Genomic DNA, 12,750 nt, shown 5'->3' on the forward strand with positions numbered 1-12,750 from the left:
GTTTATGGAGCTTACATTTTAGCTTTGCTTTATGTACTTGGCAGGGCGACAAATAGAAATGTTCGTGGGCGCAGGGGACCTGGCACACAAAACTTATTTCTCGAGGCTTCCCTCGTACTTTTTTCGTACTTGTACATTTCCTTTCCTCGGATACTTTTTCACGCTGTTGACTTTGTCAATGTTTTATGGTCTTATTCCTGTTCTGCTGCAGACAATTGTCAATTAAATGGAAGGTTGAGAGGAGCTGGCCCCAGGGCCAGGCACCGAACAAAACCACAAAGGAACCTCAGAACGCACTGCAGAAAAGTTCTACTGGGGTGGCAATGTGCCACGTATTTATTATTTATGGCATACGCAGTGCAGAAAGGGGAGGACCCGGACCCCTGGGCGAGGGCGGCAGCTTGTAGAAGGATTGCGCCCGTCCGGAGGGAGAAGTTTAAGTTGCTGGATAAGGTGCAATAAATCTCCTGCCTTCGCGCCAAGTTTCTAAAGCGCTGAGTCTTGCATTCAACGTTTAAGGTTAAACAAAGAAGTTATCCTCTGCCAGCAATAAAGGGATGGTTGATGTTTTCACATCTCATTTTAACAAAAATCAGAAAATGTTTTAATTTTCATTCTACACAGAGAATAAACTTGAATTTTTTGGTGAAATTCAATATTATATAAATATGTTTACCATCTTTGGGAAGTTTTAGGTACTACTGACTCGTCTCAACCAGAGTAACGATTCAACGATTGAATACAATTGAGAAACTCTTCTTCTAAGACTTTCTTCGAATTTGTGATAATTTTTATCCGAAATGAAGAGGTAGAACTTAGAACGTAACACATTATAGTGTAATAAAGTGCATCCCGTTGCTTATAATTTGTATCTTTCTACATAGTGCGCCATAATGTATGGTACAGCGTACTTTAAGAGTCCAGCGGGCAGCTTTCAAAGTCATTAATGTGGCTTCATTTGCATACGTCCCGCCTGCCCTGCTCCTCCACCGACCTTCTATCCCTATCTGCCTCTCTGCAGTCGGTGATTAGTCGTCGTCCAACGTCTATCAACAGTTTACCCTAATGCCCGAGCAACATGCAACACCAGAACTGACCTCATTCTGTTTACACTTGCAGCTGTTGCTGTGCCACCGCACCACCCACTGTACCGCCGACCACCCACTGGGCCACCGCCGAGCAGCACCCGCCGTTGATTGTCTGGAAGTTCTTGTGCAACTCATTGAATCCGAGTGTGGCCCAAAACAAATCAAGGCGGCGACGTCATTGTTGCTGCTGTTGTGGCACGTTCTCGGGCTTTCTCTTTGGAGTGCAAAACTTTTTGCAACAGTTTTTGCATAATGCCCCCACCCCGAAGCCACAACCCACCACTCCCCCTCCTGGCCACAATTGCTGCCTGGGCCGTTAAATGCAAACACTTCATTTGGCCATCCCAAAAAGAAAGGAACTTTCGATTAGTGCCAGAATGGTCGAGCAACTTTGGCCAGGAACCCAACAAAGTCTGTTAACTGCTTCGGCCATAAAAGTTGGTCTGTGTGCCAACAAACGTTTGTAGAAAATCGAGTTCTTGGCCAAAGAGTTGGCTGTATGGGAAATTTGTTCCACTCAAGCGGGAAATGGCCAGGCATTGGAGAAATGGAATGGATTTACTCGCAGTTCGAAAATGCATCTTGTACTTTATGCCTGACTGCCGGCAATCGGTTTAAATTGGCTTTTGGACGATGGAATACCCTATTTGATATCATTTTAAATATCCTTATCCTATTCTCGAACTCCTTTGATTTTACATATTTTGAGCAAGTTGATATCAATCTTAGTTTAATAATGGACAAATTTAATTTAAGTAGAGTAATCAAAATATTCCAAGTGCACAAGAGCACAGATAATTTTTTTGATCGGCTTATGCGAGGGGTGTTCCAAATTGCCTTACTGCATATACAGAAATATACTTTTCCAGATAGCCTACTGCTCATTCCCCGCCTTGAGTGTATTTGTGCAATTTTCGTTTTGATGTTTGCTTATTTGTATTTGCCATACACACAGCACACAAAGTTGTGACTTTTTGGGTAAATAAACATGCCCATCCCGCCTTGTGCCTCCCCCTCCAGTGCTCCGCCGTTCTGTGGATGATTTGGCGAATCACTCTGAGAGTCCTGGCACTCGACACCACTTGGCCTGCTCCCTTCCAAATGATGCGCCATTTCTCAAATCTTTTCGGGCACGCAACAACAAAGATTTGAGCAGTATTCCCACATGTAATGGCGTGAAATTCAAAATGGCGCCGGGAGGCTTGCTTTTGGCCATTGTCATTTATCAAGTTTATAAGCGGGCCGAAAATGGCTGGCGGGTCGGGGACCATCTATTCATTTGTTAAGGTATTCAAGCAATTAAATGCGATTTATGGGGTCGTATGCTTAGCATTTTGAGAACACGGAGGGCGAACGAGCATTAGTGACATCATCAAGTGCATACCCAAGTGTTGCCATTAATTTGCGTACCTTTGAATGATGCAATGTCAGGCAAATGGGGAGCATAATGTGAAACGTTCATGTATGAATACAATGAAAGTATAATGAGGTAGCTAAATAAGTGCGCGAAGTTCCAAGAACCATGGGAAGGATTTGCAAGTGATTTGTTTAAAGAACAATTTAAATGTAAGCTTACGCAGACACGAAGGTTGTCTGGAGTTTTTAATCAAAATTTGTGAAACACTAAAGCAACGCGGATTCTCAAAACTTGTTGGGAGTAGGGCTGCCAACCAGCAGATAGAAGAATGGCAGCTATCTTCAACCGGCTGCAGAACAAGGCATTGCAATTATGATTATGTATATCCAGGCAAATCCCGCTTGGCTTCTGCCGTTTTGGCCTCCACAAATTCTAGGTATTTGCATGGTGCAACAAACTTTTGCTAAGCTCGGGAAAGTATGCAACATTTTCGCACAGCTTTTTGGCTTTCGAGAATGTTGAACGGCAAAAGGAACTTCCGAATGCCAGAAACTATAGGCTACTACCACTACCAACGTGGCAGCGCCGGCCAACCCAGATTTATCCCCTTTCGATCCCCTCGCTGAGCAACTTCCTGAGCAGTTTGTGCGCCAGCGGCTTTTGACGCTTTTGGCATGTTTATCGCCTGGCCCGGGCCGAGTTGAAATGGCCCAATTGGCCGAGGGCCAAGTCAAGCAAGACAGAGCTGGGCAAGTTTTCCGTGCCACTCTCAACTGCTGTGTCGGCATTAATTAAAAGCAAATTACACTTGCTCTTTGTTTTCATTGAAAACAGAAAGAACCTTAGCTGCAGCATCATTAAAAACTTCTTAGGTCCGCTTATTTTTCTTCTATTTGGCTGAGAGTTTTGCGTCACATTTCATGAATCAACAACTTGATTAGCAATTCAAATGCGCACTTCTTCACCCCGACGTTGGATTCCACCTGCCCGAGTTCCCAGGACAACAGCTTGCCCGGGCAACCAAAGTTTTTCCTAATTAAACTGGCTTTCAAAATAAACCGCAGCTGAAAATCGGAAGCAAAAAATGCTAGCCAAAACTGCCAGAAAATTGTCAATGAAGAAATAACAAAGGGGAGGTGGCCTGTCAGGGCAGCGGAAAAAATTCAAATATGTTTACCAGACGACAAGTAAAAAGACATTTTCCAGGACCCTTTTTGCGTCGCTACAAATGACTGCGTTGTGTTCTGTGGCCTCTGCGGCTGGCAGGCAACCAAAACACACAGATACACAACGTGGCATAGTTCTAGGCGCGCTGAAATGTGAAACCATTTCTCCGCCTCCCCACCACACACGCGACACAAACAAAGGCAATGAATGCGAATTTGTCCCGAACCTCACAAAATGTTCCAAATTGTCGGCAAAAAGTTTTCAGCTCTCATTCGATACCCATTTTCAAGTTGTGATTTCTCTGACAGGCGTTTTGATTCCTGCAGAGGAATAGTTGGAGTTTTATGGTGGTGCTTTCGAGTGGCAACCAATTTAAGCCATCGAAAGTAGTCCCAAAGTTTTGGGCTTAGGCAAAAGTCATCTTGTGGGTTCTTGATATATATTCAACATAAATGACGTAATGGTCTTCTGCTTAATTGGAGACGAATGCAAATGTGGGAAATATATAAGGCCTCGAGAGTCCGTAATTATTCATGAGAGTTGTTTGCCCTCAAGGGATGAACGAGGTAATGCGAGCTTTAAATTTATAAGGGTGTACTTAATACTTTAAAGAAATTTGATTAGCTTCATGAGCACCTATAAAAGAGGGCATTTTCATAGAGGATGACCCAAATTTTCGGCACTCAATAGGCTCTTTAAGCCGTGTTGTCTCTGCCACTCTGGTATCTGCTTTCCGCACTCTCATCGGAATAATTAGGCTAGCCGCCATAAATTCATTATGCCATTAAGTGCAAGCCGTCAAAAGGCCGCAAAATATGTGCGAGGATATAGTGCCTGGCGGATCGAAAAATCGTTGCATACAGCTAGGCGCTGGCAGGCGGCGATTGGCACGTGTCGGAGTGTGCTCAGCGTCGCCAGGACCATTAGGGCAGCGCCTCTGCGGATCGAATTTCGGTGCAGGCTGCGCTGCGAAGTATGCTACGGAAAGCGGCGGCCTCGGCGGCGAAATAACTTCATCAATTTCGCCGATATTCCATTATCGTCGGCACAAGTGCGCCTGTGTGTGCGCACACAAGAGCCCATGGAGCGGTGTGGGTGTGGGTGCGAGTGTGTGGGGCTGTGTTGATTTTATTAGGCCGCCCCACAATTGTTTGCTTAAAAGTTTTTCACACACCGAAGTCAGCGTTGTCTGCCCCTTGGCTTCGGCGTTTGATTTTCTCTTATTTTCAAGCACGTCCTTGCCCTGCCGTTGTCCCCAACGGCTTTGCACGTTTGCTGTTCGGACATTTCTTGCGATTATTGATTAGATAAAAACACACACAAGAAAGCCGAGGACCAAGGCGGCGGAAAGAAAAACAAAGGGAGCGCAGAGCCGACGCCGTAAAAGCTTAAGTAAAAAGAAGCAAACTTGGCGGCACTTAAGTCACTTAACTTGGCCAGTGGGAGCGACTGTTATCTGCTCGATAAGCTGAGAGTGGGTGAGAATTAGACAATGACACCACGCTGTATGTATTGAGTCAGCAGTAAATCTCCTTGATTAGCAGGAAACTTTCAGTCGCGGTTGTTAATGCCAAGAAAGTTGTCCACATTTCACCAGTATAAAATATTGGCCACAGTTTCGACACCTTGTCATTTGCTGTCTTCTAAAATCTTATTTTGTTCGTGCTTGCAATGGAATCTTACTGAACACCTTATTGTCTGCATAATAACCAACTGAGAATTCATGAATAAATACTTCTAAAGACTATTTTAATACTTATTTCATTCAGGTACTAAAAAAGCTTATTCATAAAATAAATGTGTACCACTCTGATAATAATCTCTTGTCAGTGTCAGTGAAACTCAGACAGCATTAATGATTTTTATGCGATGTCTGATTTGGCTGACACCTGCCCAACGTTTTCAAACTTTCTGTCAGTCAATCAAAGGCTCGAAATGGCGTTTAATTTTTATAGCAGACGCTTTTCCGCCTCACTTCTCACCAATCCGAAAGGAAAACTTAAAAAAATCAAAACAAAGGCAGCGAAAACAATGCCAAACAATGAAGGAAGAACAAAACAAAAGCGTCGGCATTTCCACGCCGCCAAGCAAACACACCAAAATTTAAAAAAAAGACTGGGGAACCAGTGGAGGAAAAGGCGGCAGAAAGAAAGGCCGCACATTAAATATTTTGAGAACATTTGCGGAACGCTCTTCCCCTTTTCTGTGGCGTCAGAAGTTTTTGTTGTGAACTTTTCTGAGGTCGCTCGATGACATCTAAATTTATCTATAAACAAGAGCCACAAATCTGCTTTTTCATTATTTATTTTTGCTTGTTTGTTCGTTTGAAAGCGAAAACATTATGACAGGCTAATTGAGTTAATGTGCATTTTTTACGCGTCTTTTTCTCAATACGCGCGGTTTTTGTTTTCCATTTCAAGCGAACAAAATTTCCGCTCATTCCTTTGTGGTCTGGTCAAGGTCTGTCGCCTTAATTAGCACATTTCTGCGGATCATTTGCGCTGCACTTAATGACACTCGATTGTCCAGATTAAATCGTATTCGTAATTAACACCCAAAGGGCATCGTTAACATCATTTAAGACAGTCGGGACAGCTCCAGAAAAGCGCACTGCGAGTGGTCCACCCGTCCCCTTGGCCAGATTAAAACCCGTTTCTGGCTCGGACCTCTGCACTTGCGATCATCGCGAGGAATGTGAAGATGGCAAGTGGACAATGCAGACGCGATGACAAAGGGCAATTGGAATATGAAGTGCCCGGCGGACCGACAAGAAGTGGAGCGAAACCATCGACGGGAGAATACCCTTTACTGTAGAAAAGGAATTCATTTTCCTAACCTTCACTACAAAGAGTAATTATGCTAAATGCTTCTAATAAAGGAAGATATACTTAGTCAGCATTACCGATATGAAACATTCTAGGTTTGACTGATGAGACCAAGTAGTTCATGATGTCTCACTATATCTACAGGTATTAAAGTGAAATGCTAAAGGTAGTCGGTACAGTATGGGTTCTGCAGAGTATTCCATCCGTTCCTTCCCACTCTGCCGCGAAAAATGCAGAAATTGAAGAGTCAACCGCAGCTGGCAGTAAAAAACATAAATGCCTTTAATTAAATTGCCTGTCTTGCTGTCCTGAATGGCCCGCTCCTGCTCCGCCCGCTCCTGCCCCGTTTGGGCCTTGTAGTTTTTGGCAACGTTGCGTGTGAGCCCGAAACAAGTTCGGCCCATCGAAACGGCCGCCGCCTGATGGGCAGTGAAAATTGATGGGCCGCTTCAATATCTTCGGCTGTCTTGTAACATTTTGTATCGCTGTATCTGGGCGAATGCTGCATGAAATTTAATGAGATTTTCGACTTGCTTTTTGCTTGGCTCGGATTTTTGTATCATAACTGTTTGTATTAATTTTTTTGAATGTAGGTCAAACATTGTTGGCATTTCTCGAGTGCCTGTCGCCGCTTAAAGGGGTAACCGAAATCGGGCAGTGTACACGCGTTGTTTGAATTGCATTCCAATGCCAAAGTATTGGGCATACTTCGATTTCGCCTTTTGCGACCACTTCTAGGCCTAGCCGAACCACGGGTGCACTACCTGGCTGTGGCTCTAATTGATCCCCTGGGCATGGGCGCAATTAGCTGGCCAACTGGCAAGTTGGCCCAAAGCAAACACTCGACCAGTTGTCCACTTCAAGACACTCTGAAAGCTCGGCGAGACTCTTTTCGTGTGTCGCATCTCGCGTCTCGCAGCTGCTGGACTGGATCTTGACCATGTCTAACAATAGTCCAAATTAGAAGTAGACGCCGACAATGGCAAGAGCGCCGAGAATGACAACCTGCGTCGTGTCCGAGTGCTATGACTTGGCTATTTGGAGAGCGTTCTCTCATTGCAAATTTTTGCAAATGCAATAGCAGTAATTACACTTTTGGCGGTTTGCTGGGCGAGGGGCAGTCTGGTTGAGTGTCTGAGGAAGTTTGTTTTTCAGAACGAGCCACAGTGCGAAAGCAGTATTTGCTTTTACTGCGCTGGGTTTTTGTAAACACTAAGTGCTTTCTTGGAATTTTCAGAAGTAGTTTTATTTACAGGATTACTTTACATTCAGTAGAAGCATAAAAAGAATGTTTGAAAAAATTGAGGAAGGCATTAGCTATAAATATTATTAATCTTAAATTAGCAGAAAGAAATAGTATTTCTTATCACATGTGAAGCAATCTTAATTTAAATGTCTCTTTCGTAAGGTGTGGTAATGAATAACCTATATAGGTTGTAATTTTTAACAGCTTTAAGTAAATAACCAATAAACAATCGTTCTTATGCATTCACATGTTTTTCCAAAATTAAATTTCCGAAAGTTATAAATAATTTAGATAAACAGTTCAAGCCAAATTATAAAGTTATTTTGGAAAAATATTACTTCAACAAAATTCAATTTCAAACTATTCAGGGAATATTCCATCGAGTTGAGTGTAATTGAGTACTTAATTTTAGATATGATCTCCGTACAGTGGGATCGAATTCGTTTTACATTCGTCGGCGACCACTGTGCCACTTTTCGGGGGCGACAATTGCTGCGGGCAATTAACAATATCTATATATACGATATTTCTTATTCGTATATATCGCTGCTTTCTGCTTTTGGCGGCGTGACGTAGGCGAAACGCCGAAAACGTGCTAGATACTTTTGTATCTTGGTATCTTTTGCTTTTCGAGGCGTGCGTGTGCTGTTGATACTGCATCCGTTAGGTGTGTGTGGCTGAATGCAAACGATGTGAATTTTCGGACAACTACTATATTTTGGACGACGATGCCGATGCCGATGCCGATGGCGACGCCGACTTCGACGTCAGCGTAGACGCGTGCGTCCGGTGCGCAGTTGGCTTTGATCAGCACTACGATTGGGGGGTTTTTGGGGGCGGTTCGGGGCAAGAGGTTTTCAACTTTGTTTGCATTGAGGTACGTTTGTTTGTGCGCCTATAAAAGCGGCAACATGATGTGGCCACAGTTTCTGAGATTTGTACAAACAATTTGCGCGGAGCAGACCATTTTGCAACATTCAGATGTGATTTTGACGATATGTCCCGTCCATTACAAATTTGAACCGAGTTGGTTAGCTTACTGAGAATTTGTATATAATTTATATGGTTTTTATTGCATTTTTATGTCTGCTTATTGGCCCGACATTTATGTATTAGCCACAGACATAATGGGCCGCGGAGGAAGCAAAGTTTCCGTTTCAGTCAGCGGACAAATTATGCGATAAAATACACATAAATGCGGGGCCCTCGAATGCGTACTCGGTATTATTGTATTTACTAGATTTTTATGATATCATAAACGAGGCCGAGCAGCATATTGAGAGTCAGATTTGCGTTAATCATTTGTATAAATATATTATTTCTTTTAAGTGTTTTTTAATGGAGTGGCGCGGATTGTTGTATTTATTTATGCTAATATAATGACGTCAAATCTGACAGTCTGATTTCCCCACCCAGGCGAATCAGTAGCGGAGAATATAAATTTGATTAGCAACAATTCTTGTTGTGCTATATTTTACACTTGCTTTGCAAAATTATTTGTTTTATTTGCGAGAGGCAGAACCCAGTAATTGATAGAAGCGATTTGCCTTTGTTAGTTTGATGCAATTTGTTGTGGCTGATTGCATCGAACATAAATCAGGCAGACTAACTGACTATATACCGGGATATATATTTATCTGTTCACTTTTTCGATGGGTGTGTGAGGGCGTAATAAACACAGAGATAAAAAGTCAATTGCATAAAAAACAAATTATAGGCTAGGGCGCGGACGCTTTTGATAATGATAAACGAAAAGTTCCACAAGGCGAAATTTACAAACAAAACAGGGGAAAGACACTCGTTTGGTTATGCACTCGATTTATAATATTTAATATATTTTCTTCATTACTGAGCATTACAATTGATTTTCGACAAACACTGCTAGCGGAAACTAGTCTCGATATCTGAGTCTTCGATTTTGATCTGCGTCCGATAAACAAGCGATAAGCCGGTGGTGGATGCTCAGGTGGAAAGCACGCGAGCGCGATAAGAAAATTCGGCAGCAGGAGCAGCACTACGTCCGCACATGCTGCCTGCTGGGGATAAACTGGAACTGGATTTTCGGACTCCGAGTAGATAGCAGCGGAGCAGCGGAATCACGGAGACACCGAGATCCAAAACAGAGACACCTCTAACCCGTCCAGAGGCAGCAGCAACAACCACGTTGGCCCACACCGAAAGCTTTCAGGCCCCGAAGAAATCTGCGCATGAAAATTCGCCAAGTGAGAGAGAATGGCAGCCTGGTTGAACGGAAAAGCTCGCGGTCGATTTCCCGCTATTTTGTCGAGGAAAACGGCTAAAAGCTTGGCCAGCCAGAGAGCTTGTGGTAACAAAAGCTAAGATAAAGTTGGGAAAAGCTCAGACCTATAAGCAGAATCAACTATCTTTTATTTATAGTTTTCAAAATTATTTTTAAAGAAAATATAAAACACAAATTTTTGACCAGATACTTTAAATACACTGATGAAAGATTTGAAATTGTCTGATTAACACGACTGTTGTTGGTGAACATGAAATATTTTTAGCTAAAACAATTTGAATGTTTTTTTTATATAATTTGAGTTTAATAGAATTGTTCATATTTTTAATGTTTGTATTTAATTTTCGTTGACAAAATTTATCTTTAGAATTAATATGATGCTTTGAAGTCTATGCCTTTTGGACAATAAGGTAGCTCATGTACTTTTTGCGAAAGGAAAACCCGGAACATGTAAAAGAATTTCCCAATATTTTTCCGTTGCGTTTCCCACTCCCAAAATCAAGGGCTCTCTGCTTGCCTATGGCTTCGCTTTCGGAGCATTGTTTTTGTCTCTTTTCAGTGGCTTTGTTGCTGTTTACAGAGGGGCGCCCTCAACAGGTTGCCACCCACACTCGGGGGTTTTTTCTGCTGCTGCTGCTCGGGAGTCAAAACAAAATGAAAAGCATTTTCAACAGGGCGACCCTTGGGGGCAGCATACACACACACTGGTTAATATATAATCGTGCAGATACTTTTATAAAATAAACCCCGCACCCATACGCTTCTTAGTGGGGTGCCCGGGAAATAAAAATATTCTAAAAATGTCTTGTTTCCCTTAAGTTGTACAAGTGTTTGGTACTTCCTTTCGCAGTGGCCGCCTCCCGTTCTTTCCCTTTCGTGGGCTTTTGTTTTGCATATTATTGCTGACTTACCAGGCATCAAAAATAAACAAAGCCGCTCGAAGATTTTAAGTAGCATAAAGTATCTCAGCGACTTACCTGAAAGCAAGCAGATGGAAAACAGTTAGCAAAACAGTTTTAATACGAGTATTAATTTTAGCAACCTTATCGGGGATTTGAAATGGAAAACCCTGTTGTGCTGGGGGCGTAATAATTGGGGGTGAGGCCAAACAATAAGGCGCCTCAAAGAAGCGGTCAGGCTATCAGCATTAATTGAAGGAAACATGAGACTGTAGCATCGCGTGAACATAGCTTATAATTAAAGGGGAGTTGTATCTTCCGTGTAGTACTTGAAATGGCACAAAGGAAGATTAAGAGGATGTTTGTTCGTCTCTTGTTGCCGATGCTGCATTTAACACTAATACACGCTGGGAAAAACACCGTGCTAAAAAAAGTCCAAACAACCTTGATTTAAGAAAAATTGCATGCTTATTATTTAAGAATGTTCGTGCTCTAAAAATTCTCATTTTGAGCAATCTTTGTAATTTTAATGTCTGCCAACTCCAAGAATTCCCAACTGTTTATTCTCAATGTGCTCGATATATATATATAACTTTAAATATTTATAATATCTATATATACATCGCTTATTTCGTTTCAGATTCCAATACTTATTTCTCCATTTCTAGCATTTCATAAAAACACAGTTTAATATTTGTATATTAATTTAAGAATTATACGTCCTTGAATTATGCCTGAGCCTTCTAACTTTATTTTATTAAATCGTTCTCGTTGAATACCGAAATGTTCTTATACTAAGTATTTTCGGTCTAAAAAATTCATGCTTAAAATCAGTATTTTGTTCTTGTGTTCCGAAAATACTTGGTTCAAGCTCAGAATACTGTTTTTTTTCTGAGTGTATCTTAATGTTTTATTTGGGTTTTCTCCTCTGTTTGAAAAGATTTAATATAGTATTTTTAACATAATCCTTGTTTCGAGAAAAATGTATAATACCATTGAGTTTCCATTAGTCAAACTCACTTTCCCTTACTCTAACTAGCTTCCTAATTTTATAGAATTCAGTCGTCCCCTTTCGAACTAATGGTAGTTCATAGTACAGCGCTCATTTTGGCTTCCATAAGCCAAATTTTTCCGTTTTATATATTCCGTCCACTGTTTGTCTATTTGTCCGTTCGTTTCTTTATGTTAGTCAGGGCAGGTCGCTTTGCTGCTTGTAAATCTCCATTTCCATTTGCTCCCTTAACCTGAGTAAAGGGTATCTGATAGTCGAGGCACTCACTCACATAGTTTCAACACCTTGAAATTTTGAATTGGTCAACACAGTAGCTAGCATATAATATTCGATGCACTTGAAACATATTTTAAGCAAATGCCTTATTCTGAAATGATTTTTTGTGTGGTCGTTCCTTTTCAGGATATAATTGTCAAAAACGTATTTGGCAGAAAATTAAATTGGCCTTGAGTGGCAGCCATCAGAAAACCGACCATTAGTTCTCGTGGTAATTTTGTTAAAATTCAAATAAAATGTCTGTTCAGTTGCAGTTCCTAAACAGATGACAAATTGCGTTACACACATCATTGGACCCTGTCAAATTTCGTTTCTCCGAAATTTCATTTAGCAGCCACTGCATTTGAACGTCTGCATGTAGAAGGCTGTGCCGACATTCTGAAATTGAATTTAAGTTCATGATTTCATCCATTAAGTATTTGGCTTCTTGGCTAACTCAATGTTTATGACTTGTGCTCGGCAAACACGTAATTAAATTTTGGATATGTGCGGGGTGTGCAAAATGCAATTTACAGCTGCACAAATGTAGATATTGCTCATACGCAACTTTGCCGGCCTGGAATTCCTTACCGACGGGAAAGGGGTCTGCGTTGGGCATCAACAATTAGGTAAAGCAATTA

At 41.7% G+C, this 12,750-nt stretch overlaps 1 protein-coding gene across 11 annotated transcripts in view; it reads right to left on the bottom strand.

The window, feature by feature from the left end:
- The window catches only part of LOC108033606 (dual specificity calcium/calmodulin-dependent 3',5'-cyclic nucleotide phosphodiesterase 1), an 87,012-nt gene that overhangs the window by 53,933 nt on the left and 20,329 nt on the right, over positions 1-12,750 (bottom strand). For 2 of the 11 annotated variants that reach the window (XM_050885325.1, XM_050885322.1), the window contains exon 1: positions 9,543-9,810. The exons of 3 other annotated variants lie outside the window; for them this stretch is intronic. The gene's annotated coding sequence lies outside the window, so the exon portion shown is untranslated. Of the gene's footprint in view, positions 1-9,459; positions 9,813-12,750 lie in introns of those variants that run through there. 6 more of the 11 variants (XR_007763499.1, XM_050885324.1, XM_050885323.1 and 3 more) reach the window with 6 other exon arrangements.

This window comes from Drosophila biarmipes, chromosome 2L, assembly GCF_025231255.1.
Source record: "Drosophila biarmipes strain raj3 chromosome 2L, RU_DBia_V1.1, whole genome shotgun sequence".
Taxonomy (NCBI): Eukaryota; Metazoa; Arthropoda; class Insecta; order Diptera; family Drosophilidae; genus Drosophila; species Drosophila biarmipes.